Source organism: Panthera pardus, unplaced genomic scaffold, assembly GCF_024362965.1.
Source record: "Panthera pardus isolate Hobbes unplaced genomic scaffold, ASM2436296v1 HiC_scaffold_12, whole genome shotgun sequence".
NCBI lineage: Eukaryota > Metazoa > Chordata > Mammalia > Carnivora > Felidae > Panthera > Panthera pardus.
The window spans coordinates 104,393,263-104,416,838 of NW_026526677.1; the positions used below are offsets into that span (position 1 = coordinate 104,393,263).

Genomic DNA, 23,576 nt, shown 5'->3' on the forward strand with positions numbered 1-23,576 from the left:
CTGGCACTGTACCAGGCCTGGGGGATATGATGGTGTAAAAAGGCCAGCAGGGCAGGATGAAGAGTACAGAGAAGAATGAAAACATTGTAAGGCCAGCAAATAAAATTTTAAAGAACAAGGGCTATGTGACATCTTCACTCGCATACACTAGAGCAGAGATGCCCTGTGATACTGTCCCAAGCTGGGACAAGGAGGCTAGGTGTGTATTAGCACCCCCTTCAGTACGGGGTTCAAGCTTCCCTTGGAAGGAAATATGACTTTGGCAAGACCATCCATAAAAGGCTGAGGGCTGTCTTCTGGCAGCACTTCTAATAGTCGGGACATTGAGTCATTTGTTACTAAGGAAGACCCGGGTGTTGCATCCCAGTGCCCAGCAAAAAACTATGGATTTGAGAGTACCCTGAGTGTGTTGACGTGTGTCTATTGGTGTGTGTGTGTGTGTGTGTGTGTGTGTGTGCGTGCGTGTATGCCAGGATATCTGTTAGTGTGTCTGTGTATACAGCTGCCCTTTCTTGGATCAGGAACTGTGACAGCTCTGCAGGGGACTGGGAGTTAAGCCCTGCTCTCTGCCACCTGGTCATCCACACTGCCTCGGTGGACCCTCCAATCCCTTCTTGTGTCCTGTCCAATTTGGGCCTGATGAAAAGGTGTGGAATATGGGATTCACAGTGGGGCAAAGGGGTGTCTGTGGACTCTCTATTAAGAATCTGTTTCTATTCTCACTTACTGAGAGAGCATGAGAGAGGAGACAGGACTATCCTATAAGATTCCCTTGTGCAAATTAGAAAAAGCACTCCTTGCTAGTGGTTGCCATGCGAATGAATGCACAGCATGGCCAGCAGACTGGACCAATTCAGCCCCCACTAGACTCCTCTACTGGCCACCCTCAAGGGTCATCTTATCTGGACTATATTTCCTTAGCCATGATGGCATGAATAGGGCTTTGGAGGCTATGTCTTCCTGAGGCATTCTTTTCCATCCCCAAGACCTGAGCTTACTATCACTGTCAGAAATCTGGATAACAGTACCTTCCCTGAATCCAGGCTCCTGGTGCTTGCTTCTTTCCAAAGGCATCTCAAAGTCTTGGCCCACCAAATTCATGGCAGAGGACAGTGTAAGGATGACCTTGGAGAGAAGTGATGCAGGTAAGAAATGGAGCATTTCCCAGAGTGCCTACATCTGTCTCCCTCATCAAGGGACACGCATCCAGCACAGTGTCTGCACACAGCACGTCCAATGACCAAATGCAAATAGGGGGAGAAATCAGCAGGAATGAGGATCCATAACCTGACTCCGCAGATATGGGAAAACCAGGTCAATGGATGCTCTGGACCTTCTCACTAAATCCAGGGCAGATTCTATCAGTGGTTCACCTAAACTTTGTAACTTGACACTTCACCAACTAGTTTCTCAAAGAGCCTGTCATCACTGTCACAGAAATAAGACCCCTCTCTTTCTAAAGGTTTATGTGGTTGTATTACCTCACACATGTAATTATTGGCTATGGAAGACTGGAAGGTTATAGGGCAGAGTGGCAGGAAGTTTAGTATTCTTGAATTCCTGAATGCTAGAGCTGTAAGAAGCTTGAGATATCCCATGCAACGCTTCAGCTCAGAGAGTGGGGTAGAATTCTGTCCATCATCTTGATTCAACCTGCAAAATGATTCATGAGAACACTTTTGTGCAGAAGATGCCCTCTCTAACTTATCTCCTAATGCCAGCCTACTGCACCCTACCATTGGCCTGGAGGTCATGGGTGCAGTGATTTGCCCAAGATACACAGCTGCTCAGAGACAGGCTCAGGATCGATGCCTAGGGCTCTTAAAGCAGAGCAGTGCTCTCTCAGCCCTAGGAATCTCCTGTTATCTTTTGATCTACATGGACAGGAGGTATGACTGAACATCATGAACTTGTTACCTTGATGAGATAACAGCTTACACAAGCCCTCTTCTGTCCCTTATACATATGCACGTCCACACAGACACACGCATGTGTACGCACACACACGAGCTTAGACTCCTAGACTACAAGAAGGGTCTAGGTCTTATTTTATCATTTTGGATTCCACCTAACTCAATGGCTGGCAGGCTATTGCTTCTCAATAAATGCTTGTTGAATGCATAAATGAATGATGAATCTTGATGGATATTTATCTTCCCAAGATTCCTTTGGCCTTCACCACAACCTTGATTCAGAGGCCCAATTAGACCATTTCACAAGGGGGAGGGAAGAAGAGGAACAATAAATTTATTAGTACTGTTCCAGGTACTTAAATGTATATCATCTCAGCTAATCTCATTTTAAAATAAGTAATCCCAAGTGAGCAGACATGCCCCCAAAGAGGAGTGACCCCACTGTCCCCTGGTGCCCATACACAAGGGCTTTAAATACAGCAGCCTTACGACTCCTGCATCAATTTCTCCTTCCACTTATCCCCAGAAGATCTGAAAAAGAAAACAACATCAGAACTTCTGAAGACCAAAAGCTCAGAATCCTAAGCTTGCAGCCTTCCCTTTTGTGAGACAGAGAAGCAGGAGAATATTAAGAGGAGTGAGTGCAGGAAGCTAAAAATATCTTCAAAGCTTATGTAAATTCGGCGTACAGAGAAGCGCTGGCCTTTGGGCTCCAGCTGTTCTCGGGACTGACTTAGATGCCCTTGACACAGAGATCCAGACATTCTCAGAACCCTCCCACCATTTGTAACCTTTTAAAAATCTTCCTAATTGTGTTCCATGTTCTTTAAATTTATCACCCTTGGGAGTTGAGCTACAATATGCTAATGAGGCCATTGAACAGGCCCAGACGCCCCTCCTCTCCCAGCCTCTTGGGAGAACAGTGCGAGGTCAGAGACATCCATCCTTGGAATAACAGGCGCCTGTGAGAGGGGCTGTACCCCTAACCATTAGCATGTTAATAGGGAAGGAATCAAAAGATCACTCAATCAGCACCCAATGAGGGCATCATTTCAATCAATAGCACAGCTCATAAAAGTCCCGATGCCACTGACACTGCATAAAAACAATTCCTAATTGAGAATTAAACAAACTTTTATCTGATGCAATTCTGAACTTCAGCCTTTAAAATAATGCCAAGTTCAGAAACACATTTGGCCTTGTGATTCAGTCTGGCGGCTTGTGTACATTAGTGGGTATTTTTCCCTCACAGCTGACACTTTCCCTTCCTGGTTCACATAGAAAACTGAGACGGGTGTCACTTTCCCCAAAGGCCACAGTGCTAAGTTAAATGTTTCTGGGTAGGAAGGGGGCTCTAAATGAGCAAATATTAACCTGAGGTGACCTATGGCAGAGTTGGGTCCTGACTTTCCAGATTTGTAACCAACACTTACTAAGTGTAATTCAGCTCTTGGGTACTCAGGATTCTGGCTGCCAGTCTGGGAGACAAGCAGCTTTTAACGCACTGATGACACAGTCTCCCTGACATGAGAGGCATGGCCATGAACCAGGTGGCCAATTAGTCTCAGAAAGAACAGCTCAATATCAACTGTGCTAAATTCAAATGGTCATATTCAGCAGAGGCTATTCAGCATCCAGATGGACATAACTGAATATCTCCCTTCAACAGGGCAATCCATTTCACTCCATGCAGAATCCTCCCATAGCCAGCTCATCCTGCTAGACCCAGGAAGACCAGGTCGTGGATAAAATTAAGTGTATTCAGCAGGAATATTAAAGTGAAAGCAAGAACCTGAAATCTTCCAAGTCGACACCATCTCACTGTTACATTAGGCGATCACAACTCTTCAAATGTCTGTTGAAAATCTGGTCAACCTTATAAACAAATACAAGCAGCTTCTTTGGAACAATCTTGGCTCTGTCTACAAGGCTTCTGCCACCTTGCAGAGCTAGGCTGATCTCCATGGGAGAAGGCGATAGGTGAACTCCTATAGTGCTCGCACTGAACGTCACCATTGCCTCCTCTTTGTTTGGTTAAGATGTGTGGCCCTCCTCTACATCAACCCTAGCAAGCATTTGCGCATGCAATGCTTACCTCAGTCTCATTTCTCATTACAAAGTACACAGCTAACGCATGGGAAGCAGTCCCCCAAGGACCATACTAGCTACTGTTTTCTACATTCAGACATAGCGAATTGTATGCCTACTGGCTGAATTCATCCACAGATGTGTGCGCAGCGTCTCCTCGGCCCCAGTTCTGTCACACACCACATACACAAACACACCACATGCACATCCACACCACACGCACATACACGCCACACAAACACACATATACACCACACATACAGCACACACACTACATTCTTACACACACACAGACACCCCACACTGTGCTCTTCAAAATGTAGCTTTAAACGGCTTTAGACCTTCTCTTTGCAGGTCACCACAATCCCCACTAAGTCTCATTGCCACACACGTCTTTGGCTTCACTGACTTACCTTATCTGTCTAGACGCTGAGAACACTTGAGTTTGTAAAACCCTGATGGAGTCTGTAAATTTTAAACCATATTTTAAGTTTTATCACCCAGAGGTGTGTGCACTGGAGCAACAGGTAGTTCCTTCTGGGTGACACATTAGGATTATAGCCAGTAGGCAAATTAATAGCAACCTCAGACCATAGAATTTCTTTGACTCAAAAGGTATGGGTGGAGTTGCAGATGGGGATTCTAAGCCCAGCTCCAACTCTTACTTTTCTGTTGCTCTTTTCTAGTGATGTCAATTATAAATTGTCCCTTGATACTCACTGTTTCCACCTCCCGGGACTGTCATGACAGAAGACCACAAACTGGTGGCATAAACAACAGAGATCTATTTCTCAGTTCTGATGGCTGGAAGTCCAAGCAAGATCTAGTTGCCAGGGTTTGATTTCTAATGAAGTTGCTCCTCCCAGCTTGCAGACTACCACCTTATCACTGTGCCTTCACATGTCTTTTCTCTACATGGAGTGAGAAAACATCTTACAAGGACACCAGTCTTATCAATTAGAATTATACTTATGAACTTATTTGACCATAATTACCTCCTCAAAAGCCTGATCTCCAAATAGAGTCACATTGGACGTTAGGGCTTCAACATAAGAATTCTGGAGGAACACAAGTCCATAGAAAGTACTAACTAGAAAGTCCCTATGCAATTGTTGCTAACACCCCTCTGCTTTTGTGCCAACATCAGGGATGACAAGTATTTTAATATTAATTGTATCAATTAATTGTATTTAAGTCCATTAACATATGGACATTGATTATATTAAGTATAGGAATTAATTCTATTAATGACTCGGATCTCACATCTCTGGCAGACATTGCTATTTGATAATGATACTCTTTCCTACTGGGTGTAGGTGAGACCTCAGAAACCTTCTCAACACAGTGGTGCGGCAGCTATTACCAACTGAGCTTGGTTCAGGAGATATGATGAACTTGACACGTATACTCCACAGGCCTCCTCCATCTTGGATAAGTATATAGGAACTAAATCAAACTCCAGCATTGGCTGGCGCCTACCTGTATTGTGGACCTGCAGCTTTCCACTGTGCTTTCGTGCAAGGCAAAGCACCTGACCCACAGGGACTTTAGGCTGACAAAGCCTTGCTGGAAACTCTCTTTCCTTGATTCTGCATCAAGCAACTAATCCTCTCACAGCCCTTCCCTTTTTACTACAAAGCTCTAAGAAGCTCTAATCCACCTTGCTTCCTGATTTGGGGAGGAGCTGTAGTCTTAGAAATGGTTTCTTCCTGGCTGCCACATAAACACAATTTGAGAATGCTTTTCCTCCACTTTTCCTGGAATTTTAGTCTTGCCGCTTACCTATTCTGTTCTCCAAGGACCTCTGTCCCTGGAGCTAAACTTCCCCATCTCTATCAGCTGATTGGCCCTTCTGTAGAGGAGGCAAAAGAAAGGACTTGCAAGGGGTAAATAGTACCACATTGGCTCTTCATAGAAATGTCTTCAGAGAAATAGGAATTAACATTATTAGCTTAGTTTCAATCAAAGAACCATATAAAGAATGATATTAAAAAATAAATTAAAAACTAAAAAATTTTTAAAAATGATATTTGGTCTTTCATAAGGTAAATTTTGAAGGTGCTCTTCATATTATTATTCCTTGAGTTTTTTCTTGCATTAAATGCCAGGGAAGCAGACTGTTCCTCCTGATAAATGGGACAATCTGCTTCCCCAGCATTTAAATCAAGGAGGAACTCAAGGGATAATTAATAAACCCATCATGTTTTCCTACTTTCCTTGGCTGCCAATAAACTCACAGTGATGTTTTGTGTTCAGTGGCCATTATTATTCTCAGCTGAAGGTTTCTGATTAACTATTTTCTCCTTTCATTGCTAGACTCTCTTACCCTTAATGTGTATGTGTCTTCTATCTAAGCCATCTCTTCCCTTATGAAGTAATTGGGGGTACTTTTAATAAATAATACATAAGAAGTTGAGTCAGGGACAGATCACCAGAGGACTGGGCTTTCAGCCCAATTCAGTCCACCAATCATCTGTTGGCCACCATTACTGGGTGCTCCCCAAGCCCTCACTTAGTGTTCTCCAGGAAGAGATGCTGCATCTTTTGAAATGATGAAAGGCTCCGCAGTTCAAAACTGAGCAAAATCCTGTCAATAGTTGCCATGCTCTATTTTAGCACAATAACAAATCCCACACCCCAAAACCTGCATAATTCAAAACAATGAGAGCACCCTTGATTTCAACTTCCCCTTCATTTTCAACCTCTTCCCCAACCCCCAGACCCATATTTCCAATTATGTCTTGGATATCTCTTTTTGAATATTCCAAAGCACAAAAGCGAACCCTATCCTTCAAGTGTATCTTCCTACAATCTTGTTTCTTTCTCTGCGTGCTCTGTTTCAATTAATAGAGCCACTGTTCACTGAGCTTCCCAAGCTAGAAGACTTGATGACTTTACCCCCTCATATTCAGTTGGTCTGCAGATGCTTTGGAATAAGCTTCTGAATCTGAAACCACACTGTCAGTGTCCTAGTGTAGGGTTTGCTTTTCTCCCTCCCCAACCAATGCAACAACTACCTGAGTCTTTCTGCCATTCAGTATTTCCCTCTACTCCCTAACTGCCACCACTGTCATCCTGCTCACTTCCTTTGCTGGCCTCTCAATGCCTGTAACATAAACACTGAATTTATAAAGCAGTGCACGAAGTCCATTGCCATCTAACCCAGGCTCCTCTCTCCCTTTCTATTAGGGCTCCTGTGGTCCAGTCATACCAAATTTCTCATTCTTTTCAAAACAAACCATTCCTGTTCATGACTCTGTGTTTTTGCAATCATTATTCCTTCTGCCAAGAGTACTGTTTACATGGTCTACTTTTCCACCTACAAAGTAATTTTTCTTTTTCATGAATTAACTCAGATATCAACAATACTCTGCCCACCTACCCTGCAATTAAATCTTTCTTGACCTTTCTACTTTCCCTCAGCTGCTTTTCCCAAAGAGTTCTCTAGAATTTATCTAGGTGTACTTAAATTGCTTGTTAACAGGTTTATCTCTGCCCATCACTCTGAGCTAATGTATGTCAAGAACCATATTTTTTATAGGCTCCAGTACCAAGCACATGAAATGGCACAAGGTTGGTGCTGATGAAATATTAATGAAGTGGGCAGTGAAATATCAAAGAGGAGTAGGTGGCAAACATGGGGTGATGAAAGATCTCCACTGAGCTGTTCTATAAGTTCAGGGCCCTTTATTCAATAGCTGTGGACTCTTTGTGGTACAGAGTAATAAAGAAATGAGCAAAGGCTGCTCTAGCTTGTTATCTTAGTCAGTCTGGGGCTCAAGATGCCTTCTACCTCTTGCTATTCCCTTTCTGAGTTCCTTCTCTGCTTTTACCATGACAACCCTATCTTAGAATGAGCAACAGGGCGCCTGGGTGGCGCAGTCGGTTAAGCGTCCGACTTCAGCCAGGTCACGATCTCGCGGTCCGTGAGTTCGAGCCCCGCGTCAGGCTCTGGGCTGATGGCTCGGAGCCTGGAGCCTGTTTCCGATTCTGTGTCTCCCTCTCTCTCTGACCCTCCCCCGTTCATGCTCTGTCTCTCTCTGTCCCAAAAATAAATAAAAAACGTTGAAAAAAAAAATTTAAAAAAAAAAAAAAGAATGAGCAACAATCTTAGAACATGCAGGAGAGACAAGCCCAATCATGCAATTTTTGCTCATAATTTGGAGTAAACTTCACTAGTCTTATCCCATGATAATGTCTTCTTGTGGGCCTTTTGTATCTCACGGTAAACCCACCTGTCCACAAGCACAAGTGTTATAGGTCATGTACCCAATTGCAGGTTTCAACGTGGCTGCAGCATTATCTCCTATCTCCCTTGCTGTTCTATAGTGTGACCTTGCCTTATCCCATCACTCTCTTCCCCTGTAATCTGGGAAGTCTTGTGACTGCTTTGCTCAATAGAGATGAAACAGCCTTGAGGACTTACTGAGAAAAAGACCAAGACTGGGCGGGGCGGGGGGGGGGGGTGCATATAACCCTTGTTATTCAGCGGCAGAAAGCTTGGCAACATTGTTGGGTTTGAAATTCAACTGTTTTTGTAATGGTATGAAAAATAAAAATAAACCAAACAGGTACATCTGGCCAAAGAGATTTCCAAGCAGTTTGCCACAGTGGCAACTGAGTTATTTTACCCATATAAACAGAACCATTCAGTGCTAAAGTTAAAGGAAATAGAAAGGATCCAGGACTTCTTGGGTTTGAAAAGAAAACTATTTATCATCTCCATTCTCTCACAGAAGAAAATTTTCAAAAGCAGAAATGGCCTTAGGGTGAAGATCAAATCCAGGGTGCTAAAATATGAAAACATCTCAGGGTAAATATCAAGCCAAAGCTGTGACAGTAAAACTCCATCCTGGAACCTTAGAGATTGAAGCTGATGTAGCCTAGACTTTTTCAAATAGACAAAAGGACTTCTAAGTATCTTAAGGGCATTCCTTGCAGTTCTTGTCTATTAAACACAGGGTTTCTGAGACTCAAGGATGTTGTCTCATAGCAGCCTCAGACACATTTCCCAAGGTGGAAAAAAAGGGGGCTCATCTCAAAGAGATTTGTGGGTATGGGGTTTAACTGGTGAAATACGTTCATATACAATAAGCCCACAAATTTTTTTTTAAAGAATTGTAGCAGCTTAGACTAAAAAGACAGAAAAAGTACAAAATGAACAGAAGCCTTTGAATCCCTAAACTTTCAGGGGCACCAAGCAGGGTGAGAAGTCTACTTAGCTACAAACACAGAAGCTTCTGTATAGAAAAAAAGGATGACACAGAGGGAGGCTCAGAAGGCATAGCCAATAGTCCTGGAGGATGACTCCGGGGAGTAGGACTGAGTCTTAACTAAGGAACTAGCAATCTGTGCTTAGCTGGAGTTTTGAATCACTATGAACCAGTGACTACTATGTGCCTTTCACTTTTCCTCTTCTGGAACAGGAATACAACAGCTATCAATCCCATACTTGTCTCACTTGGGTGTGTGAGGATAGGAGATGGATGACTGTCTTTCTAATTCACAGATCTTTAGAGAAAGAACTAAACCACAAGAACTGCACCAGAGAAGCCCCCATTGTCACCTGGACCTATTTTAGTTAACAAGATTTTAGATTTTGAACTGATGCCATAATGGGATGAATCTTTGAAGGTCTTGGGGGAAGGAATGACGAATGCATGTGAAGGTGGATACAATTTTCTGTGGCCAGAGGCAGACTAGGGCAGATGTTTTCCAAAGGTGAGTGTAACAATATCTCACATTTCGCATGCACTTTTGTAATATAACCTTGATAATATGCTATCAAGGGATGGAACCTAATTCCCTTCCCTTGGATCTAGGTGGGCTTATGACTCTTTTAGCCAATAGGGTGAAACAGAAATAATAATTTGTGTCTTCCAAGGTTGGGTCATAAAAGATGATACAGTTTTGACCCTGTACACCGGGACACAATGTAAGAAGTCTACCTACCCTGATGTCACTGTGAGAAAGCCCAGGGTCCAGGGAGAAACCATGTGTAGATGCTCTGGCTGAGAGCCCCATATGAGTTCTCAGATGACAGCCAACATCAACTGCTAAATATGTCAGTGAAGGTATCTGACAGATATCTGAAAGATGATGATTCTACCCCTCAGCCCTCAAGTCACAGCTAGCCACTGAGTCTTCCAAGCCCAGGGGCAGGACATAATGAGAGACAGATAAGCCAACGTCCTTGTGCTCTGTATGAAGTCCTGCCTCACATAATTCAAGAATATAAAAAAGAAATTTTAAAGCCATTTCACTTAAGATTTAATGTTTCTTTATTTTTGAGAGAGAGAAAGATGACACAGACTCTGAAGCAGGCTCCAGGCTCTGAGCTGTCAGCACAGAGACAGATATAGGGCTTGAACCCAGGAACCATGAGACCACGACCTGACCTGAAGTCAGACACTCAAGTGACTAAGCCATCCAGGTGCCACAAAGCCATTTCATTTTAAAGTAATATATTACAAAGCAACAGAAACTAGACTATATAAGCATGGGCTCTCTCAAAATTTTATCACTTATACTATTGCTAAAGTCCATCCCTTGCCCAGCATCCACAGAACAAATTGAAAAATTATAAATCCTAAAAGAACATAGAAGGCACAGATCTGTAAAAGAGTGAGAATGTAGGGGCACCTGGGTGGCTTGGTTGGTTAAGCATCTGACCCTTGATTTCAGATCAGTTCATGATCTCACCATTGTGAGATTGAGCCCTGTGTGAGGCTCCACGTTGAGTGTGAAGCTTGCTTAAGATTCTCTCTCTCTTTCCCTCTGCCACTCCCCTGTTTGTGCAAGTGTGCTCTCTTCCTTTCTCAAACACACACACACACACACACACACACACACACAAAACAAAAAAACACAAGAGAATGTGGATTATTATCTCTAGATATACCTATTTATTACATAAAGAAAAGATTAGAAAAATTATCCAGAGAACTAAGAAGAGTTAAATATTGGGGTGTCTGGGTGGCTCAGTCAGTTAAACATCTGACTCTTGATTTTGGCTCAAGTCATGATTCCACAGTGAGTTCTAGTCCCTCATCAGGTTCTGCACTGCCAGCAGAGATACTTGGCAGCGAGCATGGACCCCACTTTGAATTCTCTCTCTCTGTCCTCCCCCTTACTTACACACACTCTTGCTCTCTCTCTTGCAAAAATAAATAAATAAACAAAAAAAGAGTGAAATATTAACCAGACAGAGTTGACTCCCCAGTCCTGACACCTCAGGTGGTACAATTTTCCTTTAGGTCTTCAACAGTTTTCCTGACATTAAAAATCTGTCAAAAAATATTTCTGCTTCTGGCAAAAATGGAGTAAGAAATACCAGAGTTAGCAAAATTAAATGTAGACTATATATATCTCTGCTGTTGCCTAATAAATCTTAAAAGCAAGACTAAAAAGGATGAAAGTATTTCCAAGTAACTGAACTTTGTCCCAGAAAATCAAAAATATTTATAAGAATGCATAAATAGATATCCAGCCAGCACTTAGCAAGGTACAATTCAAAAACTTATAGACATAAGTAAGAAAACATGACCCAAAATGAGGAGAAAAATCAATCAATTGAAACCAATCCAGAATAGACACAGATGTTAGACTAGCAGAAAAAGGCATTAAACCAGTTCTTATAGCTTACTTCCATATGTTCAAAAAGTTAAGTAGAAACATGGGAGATATTAAAAAGATCCAAATAAAACTTCTACAGATGAAAACTATGATATCTGAAATATAAACTATACTGGATTAACAGTGTACTAGAAATTGCAGAAGAAAAGATTAGTAAACATAAAGATATAGAAAAATCACTATCCAAAATGAAACACATGAAGGAAAAATGATTTTATGAACTGAGCTATGAGATAATTTCAAACAGTTTATTGTACATTTAACTGGAGTCCCTGAAGGAGAGTGAGGAAAGACAAAAATTTTTAGAAAGATTTTAGACACTCTGTTTTCCAAATTTGATGAAAACTATAGACCCACAAATATAATAAGTTCAATAAACCCCAAGCACAACAAACATGAAGAGATGTACATCAAGGCACATTGTAATCAAAGTGCTCAAAGTCAAGGCTAAAGAGAAGCAACCTAGAGGTGGGGTTTGGGGAGACACCCTACATACAAAGAAATGAAGGTAAAATGATAGATTTCTCATCATAATCAACACAAGGGAGAAGACAGTAGAGCAAAATAGTGAAAGAAAAAAAAAACCTGTCACCTAGAATTCTATACCCAGTGAAACTATCCTTTAAAACCAAAAATAAGATTAAGGACTTTTTCAGAAATATTAAGCCAGAAGAACTTATCATAAGCAGACTCAGACTATAAGAAATGTTAAGTCCTCAGGCAGAAGGAAAATGATACCAGATGGAAATCCTGATCTATACAAAAGAAAGAGAAACACTAGAAATAGTAATGAGATAGTTAAAATACAAAATTTCTTTGTAATTATTTAAATCTCTTTCAAAGATAACTGTTTAAACCAAAATTATAACAATGTTATAGATTTATAACATAGGTATAAGTAAAATTTATGACAATAGTCCAAAGAATGGGAGAAGAGAAATATAAGTAGACTACTTTAAACTTCTCTTAAGTGATGTATTATATCACTCGAAGGCAGACTACATTAGCTAAAGGTACATATTATAAACCCTAAGGCAAGCACTTAAGTAACAAAAGAATGAGTGACAACTAACAAGCTAAAAATGAGACATGATGGAATTATAAAAAACATTCAGTTCAAAACAAGTTATAAAAATTGAAGGCAACAACAACAAAAACAGATGGTACAAGGAGAAGAAAATAGCAAGATGATAGATTTTTTAACATAACAATATATTTTTTAAAACTTATATATGTATTTATTTTGAGAGAGAGTGACCACAAGCTGGATAGGGGCAAAGAAAAGGAGAGAATCCCAAGAAGGCTCTAAACTGTCAGCAAAGAGCCCAATGTGGGGCTCAAACTCATGAACTGTGAGATCATGACCTGAGCCGAAATCAAGAATCAGCACTTAACCAACTGAGCCACTCAGGCACCCCATCATCTGACTCTTGATCTCAGCTCAGGTTGTGATCTCACAGTTTTGACTTCAGCCTTGCATTGGGCTTCATGCTGGGCATGATACGTACTTTTTTTTTTTTTTTTTTTTTAAGGATTGCTTAAAAGAAGGAAAAGGAGGAGGAGGAGGCAGCAGCAGGAACAGCAAAGATCACACAGGCTCAGCCTACAAAACCTAAAATATTTACTACCTGGCCAAAAAGTTTGCCAACCCCTTGTCTAAATACCCAAATGACAAGGCAGAGATTGTCCAATTAGGTATAAAAATAAGGCTCAACCATATGCTACCTACAAGAAACCCTCTTTAAGTGTAAAAAGCAAAAAGGTTAAAAGTAAATGGATGAAAAAATATACCACTAATCAACACTAAGTATGCTATCAATGCTTGTACTCATCAAAAGACAGTTGTTGTGGTTCTATTAGTATTAGAAAAAATAAACATCAGAGCAAAAAACACTACCAAGGATAAAGAAAGTCATTTTGTAATGGTAATGGGGTCAATCCATCAGGAGGCTATAATGGTCCTGATAATGCTAATGTACTTAATAGACTTTCAAAATACATGAGGTAAAAACTGATAGAACCGTGAGGACCAATAAACCAATCCCTAATCGTCATCAGAGATTTCAATACCCATCTCTCAATAGTGAACAAAGTAAGAATACAGAAGACCTGAATAATACAATTAACCAATCTGACCTTACTGACATTTATAGAACATTGCATTCAAAAAGAATAGGATACACCTTCTTCATATGAATACAGAACATTTACCAAACTATACTATTATTTTGGTTATGGAAAAGGTCTCAATAAATTTTAAAGGATTGAAGCCACATATATTACATTTTTGTCCATAATATAATTAAATGTGAAACCATTAACAGATTTCTGGGAAAAGCTCCAAATGTTTGAAACCAAATAATATACTGAGTCAAAAAAGAAAAATTAAAATTATTTTGAAATGAATGGGAAAAAAAACATATTAAACATACTAAGAGTTTCAGGACACAGTTAAAGCAGTACTAGGGTGAAATTTCGAGTACTAAATGTCAATATCATGAAAAAAGGGCTCAAGCAAATGGCTTCAGCTTCTATCTTAACTAGAAAAAGAAGAGCAAATTACACTTATAATAAACAGGATTAAGGAAATAAGTAATACCAGAATGAAAATCAATGAATGAGAAAACACAAAAACAATAGGAAAAAAACAGTAAGGTCTCCAGCCAAATTGATGAGGAGAAAAAAGAACCAAATTAGCAATATCAGGAATGAGAGAAATACCATCAATACAAATTCTACAGATATTAAAGGATAACAGGGGACCACTTCAAACTCCTCTATGCCGATAAGTTCAACAACTTACATGAAAAGGACAACTTTGAAAGACACAGGGGCGCCTGGGTGCCTCAGTTAGTTAAGCGTCCCACTCTTCTGGGCTCAGGTCCTGATCTCATGGTTTGTGAGTTTGAGTCTGGCCTCGGGCTATGCAATGACAGCAATGAGCCTGCTTGAAATTCTCTCTCTGCACCCCCTCCCCGCTTGCACACTCTCTCTCAAAATAAATAAACTTAAAAAAAGAAAGACACAAAATACCAAAGTTCATTCAAACAGCAACAGCCTATTATATAGCTCTATAGCTATTAGAGAAATTAAATTTGCAATCAAAAACATTTCAATAATGAAAACTATAGACCTAGATGGCTTCACTCATGAATTATACCAAATGGTTCTAGAAAATGGAGAGGAAGAAACACTTTCCAAGTCATTCTATGAGGTCACCAAGTACACTGATTACAAAATCAGATAAAGACTTTAGGAGAAAAGAAAATCATAGACCAATGTTCTTCATGAACATAAATATAACAAGTTTAAACAAATTAGCAAACCAAATCCAAAAAGATACAAAAAAGTTACTACAGCATGACCCAGTCAGATTTGTCCCAGAAATGCAAGGTTTGTTTAATATTTGAAATAAATTCACTATATTAAGAAAAAAAGAAAAAAAACCTTATATGATCATTTCAGTGGGTGAACCAATGACAAAACCCATTCATGATAAAAATTCGTAGCAAAATGGAAAAGAAAATTCTTCAATCCATAATGATACTATCGAAAAAAAAAAAAAAACCATAGCTAACACCATACTTAATGGTAAAAGACTGAATGCTTACCCTCTTGAGATCAGGAAGAAAGCAAGGATATTCACTCTTACTGTTTCTATTCAACATTGGCCTAGAGGTTCTAGCTATTTCAATAAGAACAAGAAATAAAAAGCACCCAGACTGGAAAGGAGATAATCCTATCTTTTTTCTGCAGATGACATGATTGTCTAGGTAGAAAACACAGTGGAATATGCCCCAAAAAAGCTACTAGAATTGAAATTTTTGTATCATGTGCAATAGAATAAAAAATATAAAATACTTAGAAATAAATCTAACAACAGATATGCAACACTTCAACAATGAAAATTATAATACATTATCAAGAGAAATTAAAGACCTAATTATATGGATAGATAATACTATGATCACGGGTCAAACAACTCAATATTTTTATGATGTTAATTCTACCCAAATTGATCTATAGATTCATGCAATCCTGAAGAAATTCCAGCAAGCTGGTTTTAATATTCTTTTTTTAAAAAAAAAAAAGTTTTTTTATGTATTTTTGAGAAAGAGAGAGAGTGCGCATGCGAGAGAGAGCAAGCAGGGGAGAGGCAGAGACAGAGGGTGATAAAGAGAATCCCAATCAGGCTCTGTCTGCACTCTTAGCACAGAGCTTGATGTGGGGCTCAAACTCAAGAACCATGAGATCATGACCTGAGCCGAAATCAAGAGTGAGACTGAGACACCCAGGTGTCCCTGATTCCAAAATTCTTATGGAAATCCAAAGGACTTAAAATAGCCAGAACAACTTTGAAAAAGAGCAACAAAGTGTGACAATTAACACTACCTGGTTTCAAGACAGTTTGGTATTGGTGCCAAGATAAACAAATAGATCAGTGAAACTGAAGAGACAAGTCAGAAACAGACACACACATGTATTAACACCTGATTTTTGACAAAGGTACAAAGACAATTCAGTGGAGAAAAGGTAGTCTTTTTAACAAAAGATACTAGAGTAATTGCATATCTATGTATCTTCTCCCCCACCAAAGAAAGAACTTCAATCCATACTTTCCACTATTTAAAAACAAATTAACTAGGGGCACCTAGGTGGCTCAGTCCATTGAGCATCTGATTCTTGATTTTGGCTGAGGTCATGGGATTGAGCCCCACACTGGATTCTGAGCTGGGTGTGGAGCCAGCTTGGGATTCTCTCTCCCTCTCTCTCTCTCTTAAAAGAAAATAAATAGAAATAAAATTTTTTAACATATTAACTCAAAATTCAGCACAGATGTCAACAGAAAACCTGAAACTACAGTATTTCTAGAAGACAATATAAGTGACAATATTTGTGATCTTGAGTTAAAGATTTAATTATGATGCTGAAAACACAATCGAAAAAGGAAAAAATTAATTGGATTTCATCAAAATTCAAAACTTCTGCTTTCCAAAAGATACTGTTAAGAGAATGAAAAGACAAACCACAGAATGAAAGAAGATATTTGCAAAACATATACCTGACAAAAGACTTATATCCAGAATATAGAAAGCTCTCTCAAAACCAAGAAGAAATGAATGAATGTCAAAAGAGTTAAATGGACACTTGAGCAAATCATACACAGAGATATCGAACATGCACATAAAATGATGCTTGACATCACTGTACTCTATGAAACTGCAAATTAAAACCAGGACAAAATGCACCTCCAACTATTAGAATGACTAATATTACGAAGACTGATCATGCCAACTGTTGGTAAAGATGCATGGAAACTGACACTCTCAATCATTGTTTGTAGGTGTGTAAAATGGTGCAGTTACTTTGGAAAAGAGTTCAGCAATTTCTGTAAAAAATAAATATATACCTATCATTTGACTCAGCCATTCCATTCCGAGGTAATTACCCAATTTAAATGAAAGAATATGTCCACACTAATACTTGTACATGAATATTCACAATAGGTTTATTTGTAATAGCCTGGAACTGAAAAAAACACCAAATATCCATTAATGTGTGACTAAGAAAACAAGCTGTGGTATATTCATGCTTTGGAACATTACTCTGCAATGCAAAGGAATGAACTCTTAACTCTTGAGATAACATAACTGTATGTCTCAAATAACTCAAAATAATTATGCTGAGTGAAGGAAGCCAGACAATAAAACAGAGTACAAAGGGGCACAGAAGTAACTTCTGGGGGTGCTAGATTCATTACCTTGATTTGTGGCTATGGTTTCACAGATATATACATGTCAAAAGTTTTCAAACTATACACTCTCAATGTGTACAATTTGTTATTTATGTGTGTATACACATATATACCAATTATACCCCAACAGAATGTCTTCAAACATTTAAACGTCAAATAAAAACGATCAGAAAGTTTCTGCACCATTCTGTGGCCCTTAATCTTGAAAAGGCAGCCTGCACAAAGACAGATTTCTTTCTATTAGATGAAGGCAGAAAACCTTGGTCTGTGAGACACTGCTGGGAGCAGAGATGATGCCCAGTGTGTCAGGCATGTGGGGGTTATTAATGCTTTTTTTCTCTCTTCTGCTCCTGTCACTTGGCTTAAATGGGGGCTATAGAGTCTCCTAGGAACAACAACTGGACCCCCATCTGTGGAAGGCAAGAGATCATCAGGTATCCAATGCACTGGGGGTTTCCCAAGAGAAGTGAAAAAGAAGATGGGACCCAGGAGAGAGGGGGCTGTCACTGCAAGCCAGATGTAGCTTTAGGACTAAAGGATGGAGGGGAGTTGGTGACTCCAGATGCATCTTGCAGCTGTTATGGGAACTCAGCCCATGCCAGCCACCATGGTGCTGTGTGTGCCCTCCAGGAGAAAGGGGACAGTGTATGTGAACTGAAAGGGCTGATTCACAGAATTCGGTAGCACTCTGGGATCCGAGCCACCAGCTGAGACATGCTGTCTGTCTGAATCATAGCACCCTTGCCACTGAGTATAACAGTCCACCTCCTGGTAGAATGGGGAGCTGCCATGGCCTTGCCAACATCAAGGGCATCCTCTGCCTTTTGTGGAGCTCCTGCAGAGCTACCCCGAGGTGGAGCAAAGAGAATTCAACCCAACTCAATGAGATGGATAGCACTGGCCTGGGCTACACAGAAGTGAAAGGACTCAAGGCAGAGGAGAGATCTGGGTCAAGCAGCTCTAACAAGGGAGCCCAGGCAACAATCCTGAATGCTTCCCACCACCAAAGCCCTCACTGGAGTAAAATGTAGAGAGAAATAATAATCCCCACTTTCTTCCAAAGAAAGCATTATTGCCCAGGTGACCCAGAGGTAGACTGCTCTGAGGAGGCAGTGATAGACTTACAGTTCTGCAGCAGGAAGGCCCCAGGGACCTGGAACAAGCAGTCATGGTATAGATGACCAGCACAAGGCAATGCTCTCACCAACGGCTCAGGAGGCCTGGGCAGGCTAACTTAGGCCAGTGAGGACCGGGGCTAATGCCTGACGCATTTAAGACAACCTCTGGAGAATTCCCGGAGACACCTAGGAGCAAGAACTACAAATCAATCCATACATCTTGGATACAATTATACGGTGACCATCAAAATTGAAGTTTTAGTATTAGTATGATGCATTTCTAACCACAGGATAGAATATAACTGAAATTAACCTGAATTAGTACCCCAATTAACAGGAGTATATTTTCCTCCTATAAGAGAAAAGGAAGTACAACAACAAAACCCTCCCAATGTGGTGGTCCATATTCAGAGATACATGCCTGGAGATCAGAATAGATTCAGACTGATCTCCTCCAGTGATAATTCTGCAAAATGATATAATATACCCACATAACATCCACACAATCATCCATGGTTTAAACAAAAGTATAAACTAAAACTTCTCAACTATTTTCATTATGAGGTGTTTTTTTGTTTTTTTTTAATATTTGTCTGTTGGGTCCTCTATACTTAAGTGACCCTGCAGGTCCCAGTGAGTAAAAGATCTACCGTGTGTGGGTATTAGTGATGGAGGGAGTTCCTGCTCACTCTTTTGTTAACAGGATAACAGAATAAAACTTTACGAGAATTAGACAGCAGGAGAAACACATGATGGAAAGAGGCAGAAAGCCCTGGAGTTGTTGTCGACGTGACATTTTAAACTCTGTGCTTTTCGGGAGCACCTGCCCAGTGGAGACAGAACCATCTCCAAACATCCTGACAGTTCAAAGTAACATAAACAACAAAAACTGGCACTGCAATACATCATTCTCGTGCTTCCTCTTTTATCCCTAAGACTAAATATTTTTGAATATCCATCTGATGTGCTAACGAATGAACGCAGTCCATTCTTTCCATAAACAAACGGTTTTGTTAAGAATTCAAATCAGACATGGAAGAAACCTCCCATTTGCCGGTTGCTAACATAGCTTCACCACGACATATATTCTTACACAATCCAATTCAGCAAAGTCTCCTTCTCTTAGCTGGAGATGCCAGGTTTGGATGGCGTATGTTTAATCTAGCCAAGAGAACATATTTCTTCCCTGAAACACGGCCTTGACAGCAAGGCAAAGTGTGATTAAGTTGTGTCACAAATAGGTGCGGCTCAATCCATCTGGCAAAAGGGAGTCTATGCTGCCTAATTAGAAAATTTAATGATCTGATCTGATCAAACATCCATTTACAGTTTTGATAAGTAAAATCGCCCAATTAGATTACTGCAAATGGGTGTGAGCTAGTGTCCTAACACAACTCCCAGAGCCAAGAGTATGGACCTTGGGATGATGAGATTTGTACACATTTAGGTCAGCAGCACATATTATAGCAAAGGAATGATGCACGACTTTCTGAAGCTTCTTGGCCAGTAACTTGTGAAATGCTGATCTGATTTGCTTGGAAATTTTTAAAATAATTGGCTCCTGCTGGCTGAGGCCCCATGCCAACACCGCATGGTAATTCATTCGTGACATTCCTAGAAGAGAGAATCTGCCGGAAGAGCTGCAGTAATATGTTTAGGGAATAATCATGCCACCTCCGAATAGGATGCATAAAAGGAAGCAAACAGCAGGAGGCCAGCAGAGAGGCCTCTGGGTTTCCAGGGAAAAGATTCTCAATTTAAATGGAAATTGTATGACTGTTCCTTCTTTCTTCCTTCTCGAACTCCAAGTAAGACACTAGCTGGGACCATTTCATGATCAAGTATACAATCCCAGAAATAATTATTTAGGTCTCCTGGATTTGCTATTTATTGCCCAAAGCTCTGGAGACTATGATAGTGACTTAGCAAAGAATCCATTTGAGGCATCATGTTCTGAGCTTTTATAGATGTCGCTTGATTCTTTGGGAAGCTTTGCAAGAAAATGCAGGCACCCTTTAAGAAACAAAGAAAACCACCGAGGTAATCAAACTCCTCTGGAAATAGTAAGGATTTATTGTAGCTCAGAGCTGGAGTAAGGGAATTCACAGAGAAACATGTACCCAGATCATGAATGAAACAAATAACAGAACTAGAATAACTCTCTTAAAAAACGAAAAGAAGGGTGGAAGGGAGGGACAAAGCAAGCTTCAAGAAAAGAGTCAAGGGAAGAAATGTGAAGAAAGGCAGTATCAGAAACTCTGAGTGACAGAAAAGTTCAAGGGAGAACAAGGTTGTTCCAGTACCACACTGAACGTCTGAATAAGGTATTTCATGCTAGTTTTTTAAAAAAATATAATTTATTGTCAAATTGATTTCCATACAACACCCAGTCCTCATCCCAACATGCCATTTATTCTTAACAACACACTGCCAGATGCCCATTTTCAAATTCCATCTTTTGGGGTTTCCCACCTATAAGAATGAAGAAAGAACAGTAACCAGTGGTCTAGGGGTGAGAAAAACAAGATGGAATCTGAACATTGGAAATGGCAAGAAAAACAGCCCATTCTAATAATGTCCCAAAGTAAATGACTTAACTGGTGGACCTTCAGCTCCAAGCACACTGGAAGACCAGTACAAGGAGAATGGAGGAAATGGTGACTGGAACTCTAGCAAAAGCTGGCCAGAGTTGAGGGTTGAGTAGACCAACTAGGACTAGTCATGACCACCCAAATGTGAGAGACTGCAATAAACTCCATCATCGGTTTCTAAGGAGTCCTATCTGGTGGAACAGACAAAAACATCTCCAGTGGCTTGTAGGCAGGGACAATTCTTGGGAGAGGTAGTTAAGTGACACGGATTCTGAGTTAGGGTAGATGTTGGACTCTTACAAGTAGAACACAGCAACCAAGGGAAGAGGAGTCCCAAAATATTAGGTGATTTAAGATTAAGGTCCAGGATTACTGACTTGGAATCAGAGCCAGGCTCCAAGACAAGGGTCCTGGGAGGAAACTGGCCCCCTACATTGTGATGTGTAAAGGAGGTAGAGTTGGTTGCTTATCTAGTGCCTAAAGCTCTGATAATTCCTTTTTGAAGACAGGTGGTCTGACCTGGGGAGTGGAATGCCTCCCCTCACCCTCAGGGAAAGGAGTTTTCAATACATCCTGAAACCTGGTTCTTAAGGCTCAAGGACTGGATAAGGCTGAGCACACAGCAGGCATGTTATTATTGCTGGCAGATGGCTAGGCTGATTCAGGCAAGGAAGCTAATAAGAATCTACACACCAGGAGTCTCCAAATTCCCCCAATTTGGAGACAGCTTCTTAGAGAGATAAAGTCGAGATATATATATACACAGGACCTGGGGTCTAACAGAGACTTTCTTATTTATTTATGAATGCAACTGCACGAGAAGTATTACAAAGGTATAAAAATCAGATCATATTCAATTATGTATTTAATGGATAAAAATGTAATGACAGGAAATTCATCCTGTCCCAGAAAATCCACAATATAAAGAGGCAAAACCATAGATCATCAGGAAAATGATACCCTAAAATGTCATTAAGAAAATAATAAATATTCAGTGGCCATTACTATGTGTTCAACAGTGTGTTAGGTTATGTGGGAAATTTAAGAATAAATAAGGTGTGGTTCCTGAACTCAAGGGACTTTTAAACTAATAGTGAGGAGACAGGGGTCAGGGAGGAGCTAAAACATATTAAGCACTGCAGGTTCTGCCTGTGCCCCTCGGACCCCTTGTGCTCATGCTGGAACCACAGAAGGCCACTCTGCCCACGTGTGCAGCAGGCTAGCAGAGCTGAGGAATAACCCCCTGGGAGCAGCCCTTAGCCAATGACTCCTACGAGTTAACGTATAAATATCCCAACTCCTTTGCCCCTCAGGTGGGAGAACTCTGAGGCATGTGTTTTGTACTGAGTCCAAGAATTTCTTCATGGGCTTAAGCTCCAGGCAACCACTGTGATACTGACTTATTAAGAGCCTTTACTGTCTGTCTGCCTTCCTCCACTCCATTACTGGTACCCTTGCATTTCCCCAATAAATGAATTGTACTTGAATCCTTGTTTTAAAGTCAGCTTCTCAGGGACTCCAAACCAAGACAAGCACCTACTGTGTACTATACTAGATAATTTACATTCATTAACTCATTTCGTTCCTTTAGTGAATAGCTAAAGAAAAATATCTCATTATAACACTTTACTGCTTGAGATTCTGCGTTAGTCCTCTATCACACTGAGGACTTAGAAAAAATAAAGGTGTATCATCGTGTAGTGGACACAAATGAGGCAGCCTCCTGGCCCCTAATCATTCCCCTAGTGGCTGTCTTAGCTATCAGCCCCTCCTTTGGGTACCCGCATCTCACCCATCTCCAAAAAGAGGCTTTAAAGGGAGCCACCAATCACAGAATCCTGCTTCCCCTGCACATGGTGTGGGTATGTGACTCAAGAAGGACAGATCAGTCTTTGGTGGGTAGTTTTACAAATACCAAGAAAAGCCAGCTCCTTTCTCTGCCATGGTGAACTGATAAATGGTGGATGCCTGGGAGCACTAAGGCCACATGTCTAGGCTCACTGAGACAAAGTTCATCTTTGGTGAGGAGGGCAGAACCAACACAAAGAAAAGCAGACAGAGGTAGCAGATGGAGAGAAAGGAAGTTGTAGGGGCCGTTTGCCTCTGAAGCCAGACTGACCCCTGCCCTTCTTTGGTTTTCACTGTAAGACAATGATATTTTCTTAATCAAAGTCAGATAAAGTTGGATTCCTGCCACTTGGAATAGAAAGATACCTGCCTAATGCACACAACATCACATAGACTATGGAATGACTTGCTCAGCATTTATCCTGACACGGTATAGAAGGCAGAGGTTGGAAATAAAATCATAAATTTCCCAGGATCTCTTATACGTGGAGCTCTGGATATGACTTAGATACCACTAACCAGAACAGCCAAGGGAGCCTTTGTTGCAGAACTGAGCTGAACAGGAAGAAAGAAGCAGGATACAGAACAACCACTTGTGGGTGCTGATTAGACAGAGGTAAGGCTCTTC

General features: G+C 40.6%; 1 long non-coding RNA gene across 1 annotated transcript in view; it reads right to left on the minus strand.

Annotated features, from left to right (window-relative positions):
• The window catches only part of LOC109278741 (uncharacterized), a 262,941-nt gene extending 244,255 nt beyond the window's left edge, over positions 1-18,686 (minus strand). The window contains exon 1 of the long non-coding RNA XR_002085815.2: positions 18,517-18,686. This is a non-coding gene — a long non-coding RNA (uncharacterized LOC109278741). The remainder of the gene's footprint in view (positions 1-18,516) is intronic.
• Positions 18,687-23,576: the final 4,890 nt, after the last annotated feature.